The sequence below is a fragment of the Thermobia domestica genome, chromosome 4 (genome assembly GCF_964235325.1).
Source record: "Thermobia domestica chromosome 4, izTheDome1.hap1.1, whole genome shotgun sequence".
Taxonomy (NCBI): Eukaryota; Metazoa; Arthropoda; class Insecta; order Zygentoma; family Lepismatidae; genus Thermobia; species Thermobia domestica.
In genome coordinates, this window is record NC_137457.1 from 252,883,933 (window position 1) to 252,904,908 (window position 20,976).

Here is a 20,976-nt window from a genome sequence, read left to right on the forward strand (position 1 = left end):
GAGTGTTGCGGATTGTGATGGCATGTTCTCTTGACACCCTGAATCGATTGCAGAAAAGACCTTGTTGATATATACAGGGTGGTAGGTAACTCCATCGACAAACTTTGGGAGGCGATTCCTTATACGAAATGAAAGAAAAAAAAAAGTTCTAATAAACATGGGCCGAAAAATGCCTCCTTTCAGAGTTATGATCCATTGAAAATTCGAAAAATCATTTTTCAAAACTCCCTAACTTATGGGGTGTTTACACTTAGTCGATTTGCGTTCGATTCAGTTGAATTGACGTCACTTTCAACTTAATCGACCGTGTAAACGGGACTTCAACTTAATCGCTTGTTGATCGAAGGCGACTAATCGACTGGCAACTGAATTGAAAGACGTTCTATTTTCTGTGGTTGAAATAATTGAACACATCAATCGATCTAATTCGGCCTAGTTACTTCGATTTAGTGGCAAATGCAGCGAGTCGATTTAGTCGTGCGACTGAATCGACCAAGTGTAAACGCCCCATTAGAAACTGTAGGACCTATCCCAAGTGGTTTAAGGAATTACACAGGAACTAGTATGTTCTCTATCTAAATATCCATGTTTCAGAATTCACCGGTACCAGCGAAACGAACGCACCATTAGTACTTAAAGGAGTATCCCTATACTGCAACTTCCTTCTCACGGTTCCTTTCACCGGTAACGGAAGATCGTAAAACATGGATATTTCGATAGAACATACTAGTTCCTGTGTAATTCCTTAAACCGCTTGGGATAGGTCCTATAGTTTCTAAGTTAGGGAGTTTTAAAAAATGATTTTTCGAATTTTCAATGGATCATAACTCTGAAAGGAGGCATTTTTCGGCCCATGTTTATTAGAACTTTTTTTCTTTCATTTCGTATAAGGAATCGCCTCCCAAAGTTTGTCGGTGGAGTTACCTACCACCCTGTATATTACCATTTTTGTTGTACGGAAATAAATATGAAACTGGAAATGATTAGTTTTAACTACTTCCAGTTTAAATACAGTGTTAAAGGAGAATGTGGAACCTATTATTGGGAAGCAGAATCAATTGCAAAAAAACATTTCGATATCTCGTACCATTCTTCCTCTGTGAAAATGAATATTGAAGCTGAAAGTAACATTAAATTTAAACCACTTCTGGTTTTTGTAGTGTTGTGGATGGTCGTGGTATGTTTTCCTAAGACTTTGAATCATTAAAAAAAAAAAAAAAAACTGTTTCTCGTCTGTTACCGTTTTCGTTTTATGATGATAAATAATGAAACCAAAAATGACTAATTTGAATCACTTCCGGTTTGAATAGAGAATTATCGGAGCAGATGAAACCTATTTTTGGGACGCTGAATCGATTGCAGAAAAACGCATCTCGATATCTATTAGCATTATTGCTGTGATACCTTTTGACAGATGGACGGATAAAGCCATTCTATGATTCTGACACTTATGCATAGCGTAAGACGTAGTTTAGAAGTCTAAACTATTCATTTGGTTTATAGTAGTTTCAAAGTGCGATAATTTATGCATTAAAGTAGCAGGTGCTTCTATGCATTACTTCTGGCAGTATTTTGCGCTCCTTCTGCGTCTTTCATACAGAATTCATCTGAAGTGGAAGTCTTGCATGAAATTACACCTCCTCGTATGGGCACCTTAACTACCCGAACACTTTTCTTTTTCTGCCCTTCTAGGCCCAATATCAAAAGTGCTTAAACGTGTGTTTAATTATTTTAAATGAAAAGTCTAAATACCAAATTTCACGTCTCTGACCTTAAAGGATTCCGAGATATCACCATCTTACTATAGCAACTGTAACTCTCACTCCCTTTTTATTTATTTCTAGACTGAATATATATATATATATATATATATATATATATATATATATATATATATATATATATATATATATAGGGTGTTGCAAAATACTTGTTACAACTCTTGGGAGGGGAATCCTGCCACTGAGACAAAAAAAAAGTTCTCTTGAACTTTCGGCTATCGGACATAGTTTCAGATCTACAAGATGCCGAAAGCGTGGGAAAATGACTTTCGGACGCCAATAGTTCGGAAACTATCCAACGTAAAGAGGGCGGGTAAAAAATTCACTGAAGAAGTCACACCTGCTGTATTGAATTTTGCATGTTTCACAATCCTACCATGCACGCGCAAGGGATTCCCCAAAGGAACGTAGGGAGTCCCGAATAATCTGCTGAATGAAAGTTGGTCTAAATGGATATGAATTGATGGGGTTTCTACCAGGTAACAATAATTCGTTTGTATTAAGTCGATATCTGGAACAAATACAAAATGGTGGACACCTTCATGCTCGTTGTGTGTGGTTGCATAATCGCCAGGTACGGATGATGGCCAACAGTGAAGTTCTGAGTATTAAGTGTAGCGAATTTGTACTCAAATGCTCTAGAAAGTCATCTGGAGTGTCGGTAGAGTACAACAGATGGAGCAGGGTGATTCACATGTGTGGAAACACGTAACGAAAAATGCCCAGAAATGAACTCTGGGATTGCCCTAGGGATTGCTAAATATGAACATCTTATTATAATAATTGCATCCTCGCCCTCTTTTCTTCCTTCTAGGTTAAATGCAATAAAAACTGTAAACCTCGACTTCAATTATTTAAAATAAAAAGTCCGAATTTTGTGCCTGTAATGTTAAGATATTCCAAGATATGGGTATGTTGTTATAATAACAGTTACTGTACCCCCCATTTTTCCTCTTTCCAGTCAAATTTCGAAGTTTAGACCACTGAACCTATATATATTGTCCAGATTTCAAGTTTCTAGATTAAGGAGTTTGACCTATACTAATGTTCCACATTTCCAATTGTATCATTTGCACATTAATACCCGCAATAGATTAATTTTAGAAAAAACAGAAAAATCTGATCGCTTGACAAACGGTGATACACAGTCCAATTTCCTTTGTCATTCGGCTATAGTAAATACGGCAGGTTAGTTATTGCCATAGAAAGAAGCAACACACTTAAAAAATTGTTTGTGTGTGCTGGTAAATCAAACAGTAAATCATATACGTGTACGGTTGCATACGGCTACAAGAGTTGTCTTTCTCTTCTCGATAAATATCTCTGTTTCTATTCGAAGTACTCTGTCATCTCAATTTCGTCTTGTTTCGTCTTACCTCGTACGCAAACTCAGTTCCCATACTTACATTGGCTCCTTACAACCCAATTTTCTTCAAGTATGACAGATAAAGTAGCACACATTCAAAAAAGTAAGGACACGTTAATATAGCTGTTAAGGGTCATCCACTGTTCCCAACAAAGTTTCCGAATATTTCGATTATAATTATCAAAAATAGGAACTATGCTTTCAATTAGAGCATCATGTTAATGATTTCATAGCTAACGAAGATTTCATTTCATCAGTATTTCAACACCTTGTCACAAAAGAAAACTGAAAAGTGTGTGGTTCTCTTATTCTTTCTCTCTCTCTCTCTCTCCTGCAATGCGCCTCGCATCTGAATGTTGCAAGAACCCACAGAGGACTCTGGCCGGCCATGGCCCGCGTTTTACCCGGTGACGGGTCAGTGCAGCGGCTTCCAACGTCATATGTCTAACTTTCTCAGTATATAGGCTTATAAATGCTACATAATACCACATTATGCTCTATAAGTATGTACCACATTATGCAACTTCAGGTCTTCTAATGGGGGCGCGGTGGCTCAGTGTTAGAGCGTTTACCTCCGGTGCTTGGGGTCCCTGGTTCGATCCCAACTCGCGCCGTGTGGACTTTGTGGAGGACAAACACCGTGCTTGTGGGTTTTCTCGGGGTTCTCCCGTTTCCTCTCACTTTCTTCATTCCATCATTTCACTCATTTCTCATCACCGTCTCCTTTAGCCTAGCCGGCATAACCGTGGGACGTAAAACTCAAATATTTCATTTCATTTTTTCAGATGATCTAATTATATCATTTTTACGACAATTAAATAGTATATTATTAAATCATGGAACATGTTCATCGTAATTTACATCACAATAACACAAAACAACTGTTACACTGGTAATCAAACTATTTACTAACTAAAGAGGACCAAAATAATTTATTTAGAACTTTGTCGGTACATCTAGCAATTCTTATACCGAGGGAAATTTCCCCCAAGTACCTGCGCTTGCCAAGTGCTTGTCTTCAGGGCGTTACCACGTTTCGCACTGTGTGATCGATGGAAATTTTACTCTTAACAGGTTTTGTTAAAAAAAAAAAAAATCAATAACTGACCAGCGGGCCGAAAGACAGGGTTAGGCGGGCCGCATATGGCCCGCGGGCCGGCCGTTGCACACGACTGCTTTAGAGGAATATACGTAGAGCGTAACCTCCAGATTCACGGTACTCATTGTATAACTCGATCTGCCTACGTTGTCAAGTTCTGTAACTATGCATTTCGAGCGTGAATCAAATCCTCTCCTTTCCTTTTCCACGCAGCAGAGAGAAGAGCCGTGAATGAGGTTCGAGACTGAAACGTTACTAAGCGACCACCTTCTCCTTTAATGCCTCTAGTTGCCTAATATAGTGTAGCCTTTGAAAAGCTAACGAATTGGAATTATCCTTCTTTCGGAAATGATGGAAATAATTGGAGTGCTAATATGAGTCTGAAGTGTACTTATGAGAAGCTTTTATGCTAGAGAAGTATACATTGTTAAAATAATATATACATTATCTTTTTTTAATAAAACACAAGAATGAAATACATAGAATGTATTTCAATAAAAACACAAAATTATCAGAAATACTAAGAAACTGTATTCTACTTCCTCATTAGCAAAAATTCCCAAATTTCGTTTTATTATAGGTTATATTAATAATATTAATACTACCTGGTACTTACTGCTTTAAATAAAAAAAACAAGGATAGGAATGCCGAAAGAAACCTTTAGGAGGAAGAAAAGTCTATTTTGTAGGTCCTTGAGTTAAGAGTTGAGGAAAAAATACTCATCAACTGCTTTGTGTGGAGTATTATACTGTAGGACAGAGACTTGGGCATTACACAAAAGTAATAAAAAATGAGTGGAAGCTTTGGAGATGAGAGGTTATCATTAAAAAGAGGAAGAGAAACTGAGCATTGGCTGAGAAGGAACTTGTTACAGGGTATTGTAGCAGAAAAGGGTCGAGGGCAAAGGAAGATACAATTAATGGACGGTATCAAAATAAAAGAATCGTACGTTAAGATGAATAGGTTAGCTAAAGACCGTGAACTATTGGAAGCTACTGATTGGAATTAAGATTTTGAAGACTTAAATATTATATGAATATTTTAATTAAAAAGTAAACTGAAAGTAACAATGGATTAATTATACGAATAGGAGATGGTAATTTTAACTTATGGTTTATTATATTCAATGAGAACCTACCTAGGTAGTTTAAGTCATATACAGTACTTTGAATTAGCACCGGTAATTAATAAACAAGTACTGTATAAAGGAAGGTAACGTAATATAACTCTACTTGAACTGAAGCAAGGAGATGAATCTTGGCAAATTTTAAATTCTTGATGGTCCTCAGAAATATGGAAATTGACGATTTCAGAGCGCAGACGTGTCTGAGTTTACATTGCAAATTACATTGCACTGTAATTTGCAAAATATTTACTAAAGATCAAAATTGAATTAAATTCTACTTTAGCATATAATAGGTACTCGTGTAATAATGATGAATCCTGTTTGATGCGGGGTTATCGACACTCCATATAATGTGTGTTGATGTATATAAAGTACAGTTCAGTTTTATATAATCATTATCGTCGCCCTACGTACTCTGCCATCGTTAGTGGAAAAATGATGATGTGTCACAAATTTAGATTTGCACTTCAGTCCTCTAATTTCTTTGTCTTGGCGTATGAATAACTCTTCGCTTAATATCGTCCGGCAATTACAATATATTTCTTTTCTTTGTTCTTTTCCCTTACCTTTTATCATATCCTTAATAAAATTTTCTTTCTTAACGTCCTAGCAAGTTTTACTAGACGTAACAATTAATCGCCGTAATATCATATATCTATTACTCTATTTTCTTCCCTCATTTTTCTACCTTACCTTTTATCGCGTCAATAATAACGCTTTCTTCTCAATGTTCTAACCATTTTTATCATACATAAGAATCACTTTCCTTTATATCGTTTATCAATCACAGTGTTTTTCTTTTCCTCATTCTTTTACCTATCTTTTTATCATCTCTAATAACACTTTTTTCCATCCCAACCAATTGTTTTTTTTTTTTTTTTAACTATCTTCAATCTTATTCCTTTTTCCTACTTTCGCTAACACCTTTTTAAGTTTCGTCTTTTTACCTGACTGATTTAAATTATTACCCATATCCATATTCCGAACGTTTCCAGTAGTTTTTTCACCTCTCTTTTGTTGCCCACATCCATTCAGCAATACTCAATATGAAACATGTTGAACAGTATTTAAGTCCTTACTCCACGCCGGCAATATAGTATTTTTATTTCATAAATAAATCTTTCGCCATTCCTGTCCTTGGTGTTATTTTAGTTCGCATTTTAGATCTTACTAATAATATTGCTTAGATGCAGAAATTAGCTATTTGCTCTTTCTTTCACCTTTTGTGCAAGAGGTCTCTCGTTCGATCCTAGCTCGCGCCAAGTGGACTTCGTGGTGGACAAACATCGTGTGTGTGAGTTTTCTCGAGGTTCTTCCGTTTCCTCCCAATTTCTTCCACCATTTCATTCATTATCATCATCAGCCTTCTTTAGCCAACACGGCATAACAGTGGAACTTGAAACTGATAATTTTGTTATTTCGGGAAAGGAGGTAGCAAGTGGTTATAATGTTTTGGCTGGTAAATGTACATTTATCTCAAATCTCTATCTATATTTTAACTGAACAATAGTTCAATGTAAATAACAGATTTATATTAATGTAACTGTGCCGATGGAAGCTTATTGAGCATATTAAAATTGTTATTATATTAATAGTCTAAAACTGCATAGGGAAATCGACTAGTAGCATACTAAGTTACAACTTTACTATGCCTATATTTGTTGTATGTATTCATCTACTCCCTTTTATCCCTAATTATGGTTGATGTTGGCGGATTTCTAATCTCAGTGTAATGAGATTTGTAATACGAGTGGTTTCTTCAGTTACATAATTATATGTTTCTGTCTTTCGTAACAATACAGAATAATAATAATATCGGTTTCATTACAGTTTAATAGGGTCAGTTCTTGGAATTAATCCAAATGGATTTCAGAAGTTATAGGTCGAAAGAAAGGCAATATCAGTTTCCTGAAGGATAATTGAAAACTTGAGATTTTATTAAATGGAACTCCGAAGCTTGAAAGAAAGAAGCTGGTGATCGATTCTCACCTTTAGAGAAGGGGGGGAAAAAAAGCACCTTTCAGTGAAATATTCATAAAATATATTACGTAAGATATGAAAACTGGGAACCTTTAGATTTGTTGATAAAGTAAGCAAGAAAGTGATTGAAAATGTCGAAGCAAAACTGAAAATATTAGTTTACTACGCCAAAAGCGAACTGCACTGAATGCTTTCTGCAGAACCAGACATAAAGAATTGTTTAATAAATAAATAAATAAATAAATAAATTACAGTAAAACGCATATTCATATCAGGGCGTCAAATATTTTGTCAGATTGCCTTCTTATATTGAAACCACCAGACAACTTCGTGGAACTAAAATCAAACAGTCTTGTTTGCCCACACAAATAAAACTTGAATTGAAATCCTGACTCATATACAGGAGTATTATATACAGGAGTATTATATACAGTCCTCATATACAGGAGGACTTGTATTATACTTTGAATCAGTTATTGTTGTAAAATCAATTGCAGCCTTGTACGAGATATATGTAACCAGGCGCGGATATTAGGGGAGGGCTATAGGGGCTATAGCCCCCCCCTTGACGCTCAGGTATACACTGAATAAAATGAGCTTCAATCCTACTTTCTTTACACTAGATAAAATGGCAAACAATGGTTTAGGCCCTCCCTTGATCATGTCCTGGATCCGCGGCTGTATAACTGAACTTCCTTCTAGCTCAGTCAATTCTTACTGATCGATGCATGACGTAGGAACTCCTTTAACAATCTGAGAGAGAGCAGGGAGGAATACTTGCGCAAAGGATTCACATGATTCATAGTATAAAAACTATAAATTGATAAGTGACCATACGAACACAATGAAGAGCATTTATCAAGTTTAAAGATGCACAAATTTAGTATTATTATTGGATTATTCATAATACAGTATACTCCAATAATAAATATGATTTTAATGTTGTTATATCACATCCTTCGTGGACCTCTAGTCAGGGGTGCCCATCCCCCCCCAAAGCTGATGGCGCACTCCCCCTCAAACTAATAATCTCTTCCCTCCTCAAAACTCAAGTCCTCTAAAAACAATTGCCCAGTGTAGCAGTAGTTTTTCTAGTACTAGTAATTGTTATTTTTGTTGTTGTTTTTATTTCCTGTAGTAGTATTATAGAATGCTTGTAGTAGTAATAGGGGCAGTAGTAATTATAAAAATGGCATTACTTTTATTAGTAGTCTTGGTAGTGTACAATACTAAATATGTTCTATAAGGATATTGAAGGGTATAAAAACTTCTACACACTGTGTATGGCACAGGTATTCATTTTTTTTTTTTTTTTTACAATTAGTAGTATTAATTTTTTCTTTACAAAATATTGATATAATTCCCTTGTACATGAAAAGTAAGACGCAAGTTACAAGTTATTGAGTTTGATACCAAAAGAAAATGTTATCCTCGAAATTAGCCTATAAAAAGAAGCGATATCCAACAAAAAACATTCCTGTAAAAGAGCCAAATACGAGTGGCCTTAAGAGTCTTCATCCCGGCGAAATTAAAATGCCGCTAATTTTACAGTATTTATGTGATATCTTCAAATAGATAAAAGATAATTGAAATGTGAAACAAGAGCGCCCTAGGCAATATTATTTTGCGTGAGGTACCGTTATCACAAGTCACCTAGTGGCTTTATGTTTTCAGCTGTTTAGAAACGCGAAAATAAACGCCGAAATTCAAAATGGCTCGAAATCGAAGGCAGATAAGTGAGTCGTGATAACGGTTTCTCATGTAAAATGATATTGTCTAGGGCGCTCTTGTTCCACATTTCGATTATCTTTTATCTATTTGAAAATAATACATAATTAATGTAAAATTAGCTGTATTTTAATTTCGCTGGGATCACAAAAATAGGCGCCAAGTTCTGGTGGACAACAGTTACAAACACTCACTGGCTCACTTCAAATTTAGATTTGAAACTTGCTGTTGTCTGTATTGTTACACTAGCTCACAATTATGTCAAACTACTTTATAATTTTCACCAGACAACATAGGCAAGTTTCAAATCTAAATTTGAAAGTGATTACTTGAGTGTTTGTAACTGTTGTTCACCAGAACTTGGCGCTCATTTTTGTGATTTCAATTCTTGGCGCTATTTTAACCGATCTATTGTTCGGTTACGTTTACATTTATGTATTTATTTATTTATTATGGACGACATATAATACCCTGGAAAATGCAATCGCACAAACAGAAAACTATACAAAATATTATCATTAATTCATTTATTATACATCATGTAGCAATTGAACAGCATTACTTATTAAGTGTCGTACATGGTATAAATAAGAAATAAATAAATGCTCCCAGCAAAAAATGGGTAAATTACCTACACAAAGCGATAAACCGACCAGCCCATCCTTTCATATAGCAACTTGCGCGGTACTTCATTCATCGAGTTTCTAAGCAGGGGCAGGGGTATTCATTCTCGAGATTTAAAAAAAAAATCGCATCGTGTTCCAATGTTATTCTGACGACAGCAAAATTACTTATTCGACATTACAGTAAAATTCTTCCCCATTTTTTTTTATTCCCCCCAATTTTTTTCTCGATGGCACAACTTGCGCCATTCATCCCTTCTGTGGGCGGCCCTTCTCTCTTAAAACGAACCAACCTTTCCTTTCATACGGCTACTTGCGCGGTACTTCATTCATCGAGTATCGAAGCAGGGAGTACGGGGGTTTACCCCGGAAAAATTTTGAAAATTAGATTCTCAAAATCGTGTTTTAATGCTATTCCGACAGTAAAATTGCTAGTTCAAAAGTAGAGTAAAATCCCCCCCCCCCAATTTTTCTCAATGGCGCAGCTTGCGCCATACATCCCCCCTGTGGGCGGCCCTGCCTCTAGTGACACAAAAAGGATTATGATAACTTCTAGATGAAATCATGAAAAAATATCAGGACATAAATTTTGTACATGAACTTATAAAACGAGACGATATCTTTCCGAGAAACGAGATTTCAACAAAATTTACGAGAACGAAACGAGAAAAACGTTATTTCTTGTCTCTTAACGACCCGTGGGAAACAGTAAGCATATGTTCGAAGTGTACACGTGGTTATGAATTCAGGAGTCGCATGTTTGTTAAATCATCGACTACGCTATCGAGTTTTGTTGCCTGTCACCACTCTCTTCCATCAACGTCAGGTTACCTGTCAGCTTCTATCCCTCTCTATGTGGTTTGTTGTGAAAAGGAGTAACAAACTGTTACGTCACACAGCATTCCGTTCAGAATGACTGTTCTAGATCACATGATAATAAACCTTTAAAAAGTGCACATTATTTTCATCCATCTGAGCCTTAACATATGCCATTGGCAGCCATAAATAAAGTAGAAAAATAGATTTTAATTTTAAAAAAATCCGTTTAATTAATATTTTCATAGACTCAAACCAAGGACCAGGATATTAAATGACAATTTTTCATCTATAAATAACATTGAGAATATTTATACCAATGTAGCTACAGCTACGTAAATAGTTTGACTAAATAATATATGGTTTATTTTACTAACATGCGTAGTTATTTGATTAATAGTGTTTGAACTATCAAGTACAAGATAACGTTTATTTTCTTGTGCAAAATGTGTTGGCACAATTTGAAAAGTGCGTTTAGAGTTTTTTTTCTACACTCACCCACTTTCATATATTTTTTAAATAACTTAAAGTTAATGAAAAATAAATTTGTGATATTTTTATTAGTAAAATGTGCAAAATGTCACTAAATAAATTAATAATTAATTTCCAGACGTTTTAAATAATAGTCCGTGAATCTGAATGAGCAGTTTATGATTCATAATTGGATATTCAAGTTTTATTCAATTACGAAGTGATTTGAGAATAACTGCTTTTCCCTTAAAATCAATCTGTTCCTTAAGAGGCCCTAAAAAGAAATATTCAGTATGTTAGAGGATACAAATAAAAAATTTTCTTGTATGTGCAGGATACAGGGGCGTCATTTAGGGGGGGCAGGGAGGGGCATTTTCCCCCTCCCCTGAGTTTGAGATTTATATAGATTTTATCAATAGAGTAGTAGTAAATGAGTGAAAAACGCGAAATTTTACTTATATCGAGGGTTTTGCCCCCCCCCCTCAAGCAAACTCTGAAATGACGCTCCTGGCAAGATAAAAAATAAAATTAAATTAAAGCTCCAACGCTCATATTCTTGTCTTAATTTTGTTCATCAACCCTTGGTATGAGTAGACTTAACTGGAAAGTAAATAAATAAAAATACACTAAGAATTGAGTTGAAATACACTAAAAGTTGAGCATTGAACATGAGATATTTCAAAATATTAACTTTTTTTTATGACATTCATACATAATGTTACCGCATTAAAATGTAGAAAAGTCATTTCATAATGTTATAGGGAAACGTGCTGGTAAAGACGAGTTAATGTTTGTATTTTTTATTTAAATGTTTCCCGACAAGCCACCAATAGAATTACTTTTATTATTATTATTATTATTATTATTATTATTATTATTATTATTATTATTATTATTATTATTATTATTATTATTATTTAAATATGATAGGAAGCACTCTACCCTAGGATAATATACTAGAAAAGAAAAGAATCACGCTTTATCTTCGAAAATTACAATTATTCGTAATTAGTCAGTTATTATTCAATTGACAGACAAAGATCCTGACTTGAGTCCAAGTAGTCAAGATACAATCCTGTCAACATTAGAACAACTTAAGAAGATGCTTATCTACAGCTGATCTGCTGTATTTTGAAATATTGAAAGTAGGGCTAACGGCTGTTAAGACTTTTTTTTTTTTTTTTTTTCAAAATGATCACTACTGGTAGATTACACTATTGAAACATTGGTTCAAATTACATTTTAAACTAAAAGTTAAACATCAACAAAACATTATGTTATAGAATATAATAGCATATTTGTGTAGTTGAATTGTAAAGATAAAAAGTAAGATACCGGTTTATTCATTCTATAGAAATGTTCCTTTATAATCATTCAAGGATCCCATTGAATGAAAATAAATAACAACTATCTAATAAAAACAATATTTGTTCATACACAGTGAAGCGTTGTGATACGCACCATATGCTTTGTTTTTCTTTTGTGTTTTGACCTTATTCTCAATTAAAAACGTAATACATAAGCAACTTAAGAAAGAACTGTTTCATGTACTAATTCGTTACTGCTAATTCTTGTAATAATGATTAAATATTTATCTAATATATATCTAAAAAATATTTATCTAATATATCTCTCAAAAGCTTTTGTTTAACAGTCCCTGTATTGTATGCAATTTACTTACTGGTGAGATTGGTCAGAATTGTGCTAATAAATGCTAAATAATGAATAGGAAGAGAAGTTTACTCTTGGTAATGTCTGAAAACTTGTACTGAAGGTTTGTGTAGATTGTCAGCTATCGCACACCGACCGATGCCTTATTTAATCAACTCTTGTACCATGGACGGTAATTGATATGCAAGAACTTGATTTAAGAGCTTAATGAGATAATTTAATTTTGACCCTTTCATTATATACAATGCAAGTTGTTGTCTGTAAGACTAATTACATAATTTCCGGAATTTTATTTAACACTAACTTTGACAAATAATATACTTCCAATTTTATAGCGCATACTCGGCTAGCTATGTCTGTGAGAAAAGATCAATAACACCGAAGTTTCGTACAGTAGAGAAGGAACGGATCATGAAGTTCGTGACCCGGAAGATACGGAGACAGACAAATCCCATGAACCACCAAGCAGGTGACTCAGACAGACCGGACCCATGACTTAATCTGACCCGGATTGAACTGGAGGCAACGAAACATCGTCATATATGTGGGGTGTAAGGCTGATAATGTAACACTGACAAACATGATTATCTTCTCTCTCTCTCTCTTTCTCACTATCTGTCTCACAAAATCTATATATTTTCCCGCTTGTGTATACCCTTGTATGTCATAGCATTGCATTGAAAGATAACTACAATATTTGAAGAGCATAAACGCGTCAGAATTACAGGAAAGGTAAGTTACATGTTTCTTTTTTGTGTGTATAAGGGATCGTCAAAGTTTAATCGAGCGAACCTGGAACACTGGTTGTCTAGAATATAAAAGATTCCGCTGAGCGCAAGCAGTGTTTCAGGTTTTGTGTGAAAGACTGTGGCTTCGGTGAGATCCACCATCCACCCTACAGCCCAGATTTAGAACTGCAGCATTGGCAAAAACAGCCGTGTGAAGTGGCATGCAGTATGTGAGCACAACACTTTGAAGTCGATTCAAATGGCTCCCTCAAACGAACTATAGCACGGCCAACAAGAGATGGTCTCTGACGTTTCTTACCACATGCGGTGGGACATTGCAGCCCCTACTTTGATACCAGTGTTACCAACTACGATCACTCTGTCTTATACCATTAATTAAATTGCCACTACAGTTGCACCAAAAAAAAAAAAAAAACCTTGACACGCGAGTAGTGGCAATGTCACTACGAGCTGTCAGAGACGTTCTCTTACTGGACGCATTATAGACCCAGTTAGATGGTTGAAATTGATATATTATTTCTTCCTTAGATATGCCTTGAACGACTTGTTACCAGTTGTGTGACATTTTACTAGCAGGCCGGAAAATTTTAGTAATAACCTCGTATCGGACGTTCTCAGCTGTCAACCGTTCTTTGAACAAATACCTTTAAAACCTTTTTTAAAAAATTAAAAAAAAAGTAAATTCAACATGAAAGAAAATGTGCACCTGAATCTTGACGTATGAGCAATCCTTTGTATATTCTGTCTCCGTGATTTCGTAATCTTTTGTCGTTTCCTTTAGTATATATATATATATATATATATATATATATATATATATATATATATATATATATATATATATATATATATATATATATTTGAGCGCAAAGCGAGACAGTCTGGAATTATATCTTTGTTATAATTAAGTATATCTATTTTTCATTTCAGAATCTGAATCAAATCACATGTTGATCATCGTTAGTGTTGCATGAAATTTCACGAAAACACGTAATTAATCTTACAGATAACAACTTGTATTATGTTTATAATGAAAGGTTCAAAATCAAATTAACTACTTAAGCTCGTAATCAGGTTCTTGCGTGCCAATATTCGTCCAGAGTCTTGCATTGATTAAATGTGGCATATATATATATATATATATATATATATATATATACGGGGATATGCATATAAAATATAGGGATACGAGAGCACAAACATTCTCAGCCCAAGGAGGAAGTAAACGAGGTCGATTTATGTTCAGCGGTGACTGGTGGGAAAATGTCATGCTCATGTACTGGAAACGTTTGAATGACCTTTCCAAGGGCAACATGACAGCTCCGCTACGTCTTTTTAAACGGTCGGTGGCGCTTCAAAATTGGGTTACTGCTATAGTCAATTTTTGCTGCTTTATCTGCTTAAACTCTGGCCTTCTGCACCTAATTTGGTAGTAGAAGCTGGTGTGGTTAGTGAGATGCTGTTAAGACGGAAGTTCCTTGTTACTTCTTTCGTTTTGCATTTTCTTGTGACATTAACATTTTAAACGATAATTTACATTTTCCGTGTATACTGCTATATTATTCTTAAACTTACCCAAATGATTCTATGCATAAGTATTTGAAGTCTTACAGAATGACTGTATCCGTCCGTTTATCCGTCGACAAGTTTCAGAGCAAAAACTGTAATAGATAGCGAGTAGCTGTTTTTCTTAAAATTCGATTCAGTGTCTGAAGAATAGGATTTATCTCCTTCCTTTAAGCCTCTATTAAAACTGGAAATGGTACAAATCAAATATTTCCGGTTTCACAGTTGATTGTCATAGATCAAAACGGGAAAAACAATGATGAAGAGCAATTTCTTGGAATCGCTTCAGCTCCCAGGATTCCATTTTCACTCATCCTTATATTAAAACCGGAAGTGCTAGAACCATTTCCTGTTTCAACATTGTTTTAGAATAAAAATAGAAATAAATAATGAGAAGCTGTTTTAATGAGTCGATTCAGGATCCGAAAAGTAGATTATATCTCCACCCTTATCACTGTGTTAAAACTGGAAATGGTAGAAATGTGGTAATATTTCCGGTTTCACTGTTGAACTTCATACAGCAAAAAATGGAAGGAAATAGCGGAAAGTAGGGTTGTCAGATTTTTCACAGGCGGGAAAAAGTGCGATTTTTACTATTTTTAGTGGGGGGAATCGTATATTCAGAATTTACATATAGCAATTCATATATGATTTCCAGTAGTAATGTAGAATACTTTTAACTGGAAACTGGGACAGTTTTTCATTAAAAGCAATTCCAACACACAAAATATAATACAGTAAAACCTGCCTTCAACGGACCCTTTATTAAACGGAAAACTGTCCTAAACGGAAATATTTCACAGTCACATGAATTTTGGAGTGCAAAAGTGTAGAAGTCCCTTCATTAAGCGGAAACTGTGTTATGCGGACAACGGAAAGCAAAATAAACCTTTAACGGAAAATTCAGAGTTCCAGACTACAGCGTTTAGAAAATGTTTAGACATTCTGTGAGAGGGTAAATATATATATTACATGTCTGCGATAAATTCTTCGTTCTTTTGTTAATTTTTCTGGGCATTGTTGACCTTTCCCAAGCACTACTCATATTCACCCCCACAATTTGTCCGTAGTCCCCTCACCTTAATCGAGAATAAAACGGAAAATCGGAAGGAGAAGACGAGGTGGAAGAAGAAGAGGAATACGGTACCGAGTTCGAAAAAGAGTGTAGAATAAAGATGTATCAAGATGATCTCAGAAATTTAAAGGAACTGCAACAATTTGCCTTTCGGAAAAATGACTCTGATTTACTAAGGATAGTTTCTCAGGCTAAAGTGTGTACGGAAAATAGAACAGCTAAGCAGCAATGTATAGAGAAAACTCTGCGTGACTACTGAAAAAATAAAGAGAGCATGTGCATAGCATATTTTGTATTAATTTTAAACTTCTTTGTGTATTAATTCGTAGAAGGAAGAAGCATTGTAATTGAAAAAGGTACTACAACGTACGTACAATATTTTCTCAGTATGTCCGTTATAAGCATGTATTTAAAAAAAAAGACAGCGTCTACCTCCATTAAGCGGAAACCTGACTTTAACGGACATTTCTGCGAGTCCCGCTCGATTCCGCTAAAGACAGGTTTCACTGTATTATACAATTCCTCGTGGGAGCTCATGTGGTTCGAATCGCACTTTAAGCTGTAGATCCTCGTCTCATTTAGCCTTGGTGCTGAAAGGACACTGAACTAAAATCCAGCCAACCACGTATATTACACAAATCTTTGTTGCCTTTAAATTTACTTTAATGAGGCCTTTGCATCTCTTATAGTACAATGTTCTTTTTTTTATATGTTCGAAAAATCCTTGCAGGACATCGAAATTCACAACCACTTGGTATTCTGCTTTTATTAGTTTACACTAGCTTCTTTTCCTGACCGAGCAAACTGCTACATCATCGAGATGGTGTTGCAGGCAAAGATTAAAATGCTAAAAATGAAATTATTCTTAGACAGAAGGCTAGGGGGTGCCGTTAGATAGGAGATAAAAACACAACCTATTGTAGGTATTTTCTTTCTGAATGCTAAGATGTATCGTTGTGTTGTCAACAGTGGATGAGAAATCAGTTCCTTTGATTAAAAAATATTTTTATCGCTCTAATTTATAAGAACATTTTGAAAGTATCCAGGTCTGTAGTATGTTTCATTTATTTTTAAAAAACGGAAGAAACTGTATTGCGGGAAAAATAAGAAGGTATAGCGTAAAACATGTCAGAAACACGTAAAACTTTCAGGAAAACACAAGATCTGGTAACTCTAGCGGACAGAAACTTTTTGAAATGATTTTATAGCGTCCTAAGAATTTTCACCTCAACCTTTATCCCTCTGTCCAAATCGAAGATGGTGGGAATTTTGCAACCGGAAATGGTAGAAAGCCACTGCTACTTCCAGTTCGAATATTGATTCTCATAAAGCGAACTGTAGTAGGAGGTAAGCAACTTTTCTTTTAATGTGTATTTAGCACCCCAAGAACAAATTTTGTCTCAATTCTACTGAAACCGAAAGCATTGAAAGCTAGTATAATTTCCGCTTTCAGTATTGGTTCCTATATCTATAGTAATAGTTCTAAGAGGTAATGAGAAACTGTTTTTGATTTGGGTTCTGTGTACGAAGAACAGATTGCATCTCTAATCCTATCTGTCTATTAAAATCGGAAGTTACAAGTGTACTATTTGTGGTGGAATTCATTTAGTTTGGAAGTGTACTGTGGTTTCGCACACTTGCTCTTCTCACAAATACAAGACCCCCATGTGGGATCCCTGGTTCGATCCCAGATTGTGACAGGTGAGTTTTGTAGTGGATTTTCTTGTGCGTGGGTTTTCTTGGGGTTCTCCGTCTCTTCCCACTTTTTTTTTCATTCCACCATTTCACTCATTATCGTAATCGCCATCATCACCCTTAGCATCGAAGTGTAATCGTGGGACGTTAAACTGACCAAGAGAAGGCATACTACAAAGGGCTGTGGCAGACCAGATAGCTTTTAGTTGTACTGCAGAAAATGTCTTTGAATATTTTGTAGAAACAACTTTTGTTCATTGTTTACTATATCCAAAAAATGACTTGAAGTGGGAGGTGCGTGTTGTCCCTGCTTCAATCCCCGGCCAAGTAAGTTTGTGTTGGACAACATCGTGTACGTGGATTTTGTTGGGGGTACTATTCTTTCCTTCCAAATTCTCATTTCACCAATTAATCATCATTCACTTGCTCTAATCATCGTCTCCTTAGCCTGAAAGGTACACGGAGAAAAATCCGTTCTCCGGATAGTGGTATATTGTACAAATATACGTTATCCTCTTGCTTACTACAGATATCAGTACAGAACATACTGTCGGGGCCGGTGGCAGGAGGCGATCAGAACTTTTGCGGCCACTGGTGAGGGAGTCCCACCACAGGTCACGAACATAAAAAGAGATTATTAGCGACAATATCTCTACCAAAGGTAGCCGAAATCCAACTAACAGAATAATTAATAAAGGATCACGAAAGGTCTCAACAATATCACTGACTTAGAGAGTTGCCTGACATTAAAAATGTAATGGAGCTGAGCAGTCTATGGGGCTCGGCAATTTATTAGTACGGTAAGGAGGAGGTCCGTCCTGTTCAACCAATGTCCGACTAACAAGGCTGTCGGCAAGGTGATTTGATAGGGAGAGAGAGAACAGGATGAGTGCCTATGTATGACAATAATTAATTCCAAAGTTCAAGCACGAGTTTACGAGATTACAAAGGAGCCTTGATCCGTGAATGTCCCGCAGGTAATTGCCAGCACTTTAGGGCAATGACGGCTCCAAGGGGGTCACTAGTTAACGTGAAGCCCACACAACAACGATATTAATTAGCACACCAAAATATTAGACAACTAGGACTCGTGCAAAGAAATAAATATTTGTAGCGGGACGACAACTTAATAATTAGGCACGTATTATACAACCATGGATTTAAAAATAAAGCTAATGCAATGGAGACAGGATTATTAACACACTTAATGGACCTCAAATACGTAAAACTTCACAAGACAAGGTCAGGCTTGGCTATACTTAAATAATTCAGCCTAATAACAATTTAATCGATAAAACAATAAAATGGAAGAGATAGTTATCGCTAACAACCTTAGTTGTAGAATCACTTTACACAAACACTGAAATCGGCTATTGGGTGCAAAGAAGTAGACGTGATTCTGAGTCGATGCGAGGAATCAAGATGCACAATTAAGATCACTAAAACAATTTAAATCACTCACCTCGCAATTGAACACCTACACAGATGAAAGAGTTCCAAGTGGCCTCTGGAGATATCGTCGAGTCCTGTATAAGTCCAGTTGAGCTTAGCGTGGTAACAAGATGTTCGCTGCGACCAAGAATTCCCAGAAGATGTCTGTATTGGTTCGAGCGGTAAAACCAACGAGATGCTTCCACTTCCTACGGAGAGTGAAGTTCTTTCTCCAATCGGAATTCTCACGGCGAATGCAGGAATAGTACTGGAGTCGCAGAACACACACAGAAGGGTGATGGTTCACTCAACTACAGAAGATAAGGAGTTCGGTCCTCAACAGGCGTGACTGGTGTAGTGGTTCTCGTAGGAACCAGAGAACGAAAGAGATGTGATAATAATGACTTCGACGAACGGCTTCTTCGGAGGTACTTTCTGAGGGAATATAAGTAGGTGAGGTCGTACTTTGAAAACGTTAGATAGGCGTTTTAAATGACTGGGACGCCGAGTTAGAAGTAGTATGAGTTTTATTGTAAGTTGCTTTTGTACAGCGCAGAAGAGTTGATAAGCAATAAGTTGTTATACATCAGAGGTAACTTTAGATGACGCACAAGTCTAGTGGCGTATGCGTGAAACTTGAGAGGGGTCAGAATATGACCAATGATAAAAGAGAAACAAGGGCAGTTCAATGAAGAGATTGAATTACGACTGCCTGCATGTAGTAGTAGTAAACTTACTAGAAACAACGTTCAGCACAGTAACAAAGTTCTTGCTGTATTGCACACACGAAATGAAAACAGAGATGGTCCTCGGTAGGAGAACGGAGATGACGGAGTTCTCCACTAACACAGTGTAATAACACACTCGGAGAATGCACTAAGTTCTTCTCTCTATGACTCTAACAAAGTCAGAGAAGAAACGCAAGTCCGGCGGGCGAAGGACAGAAGCCTGAGCCCGAAGAGTGGGCCGGAGCCCCCGGCGACGAGCACGAAGCTCGTGCCTCGTAGACACACAATGATTTCCCCCTGAGAACAGCTTGTACAGCTATTTTGTATTCAGGGAGTTTATTCACACGTTACGTACGTGGGAGTATAGTAGGGTGGTATCTTCCCAAAAGGGCGGATACTCGTGTGCAATGAAATTAGTCTTTACGTTTAGATTGGGTACTGATAATCTAAACGACTATTTAGGGTGTTAACTAGAATAGTCACGCATGCGCGTTATTACAAACAGTATAAGGCTTTAGCGTCATCTAGTACATAATATCCAAATTAAAAGTCAAAGGTTAATTTGATATTACAAAGAAAATCAAGCTTTATCCAGATTTTACAGGTTTCTTAATCGTTTCACAATGATACCAAAAATACAAGTGTTCCCAAGACACTTATTTTATACGGTGTCAAAATAGACATATTTAGTATTTTCGAAGTGTCAACTTCGGCGCCAAAATGTTAATTATACGTCTACCATGTTTTTGAGAACATCTGGGCTTAAACAGAGGACAATGAGAGTATTCAGAAAATAACATCAGACTCTCAGATAAGACACAAGGGTTAGATATTCCCTTGCACGTGCAGCGAATCGAAGGTTATAGGTTACCAATTCAGATCTGTTTCTCAAGATGCAAAGAGGGGAGAAAAAGATATGAGTTTCCTCTTACGAGAAAACAGCTAACTTTAAGTATTCGTCTGGCTTAGTTATTCCACAGAAAGAACAAAATATAAAGAGAGAAATTTAACATTGACTAATACCTGCAATAATTACATGGCAATAAAGCAAGTAAAAGGTTTTTAAATAG

General features: G+C 35.9%; 1 protein-coding gene across 1 annotated transcript in view; it reads left to right on the forward strand.

Moving 5' to 3' along the window:
- Nucleotides 1-20,976, forward strand: part of Oatp30B (Organic anion transporting polypeptide 30B) — a 414,497-nt gene that overhangs the window by 241,577 nt on the left and 151,944 nt on the right. The gene's annotated exons all lie outside the window — the stretch shown is intronic.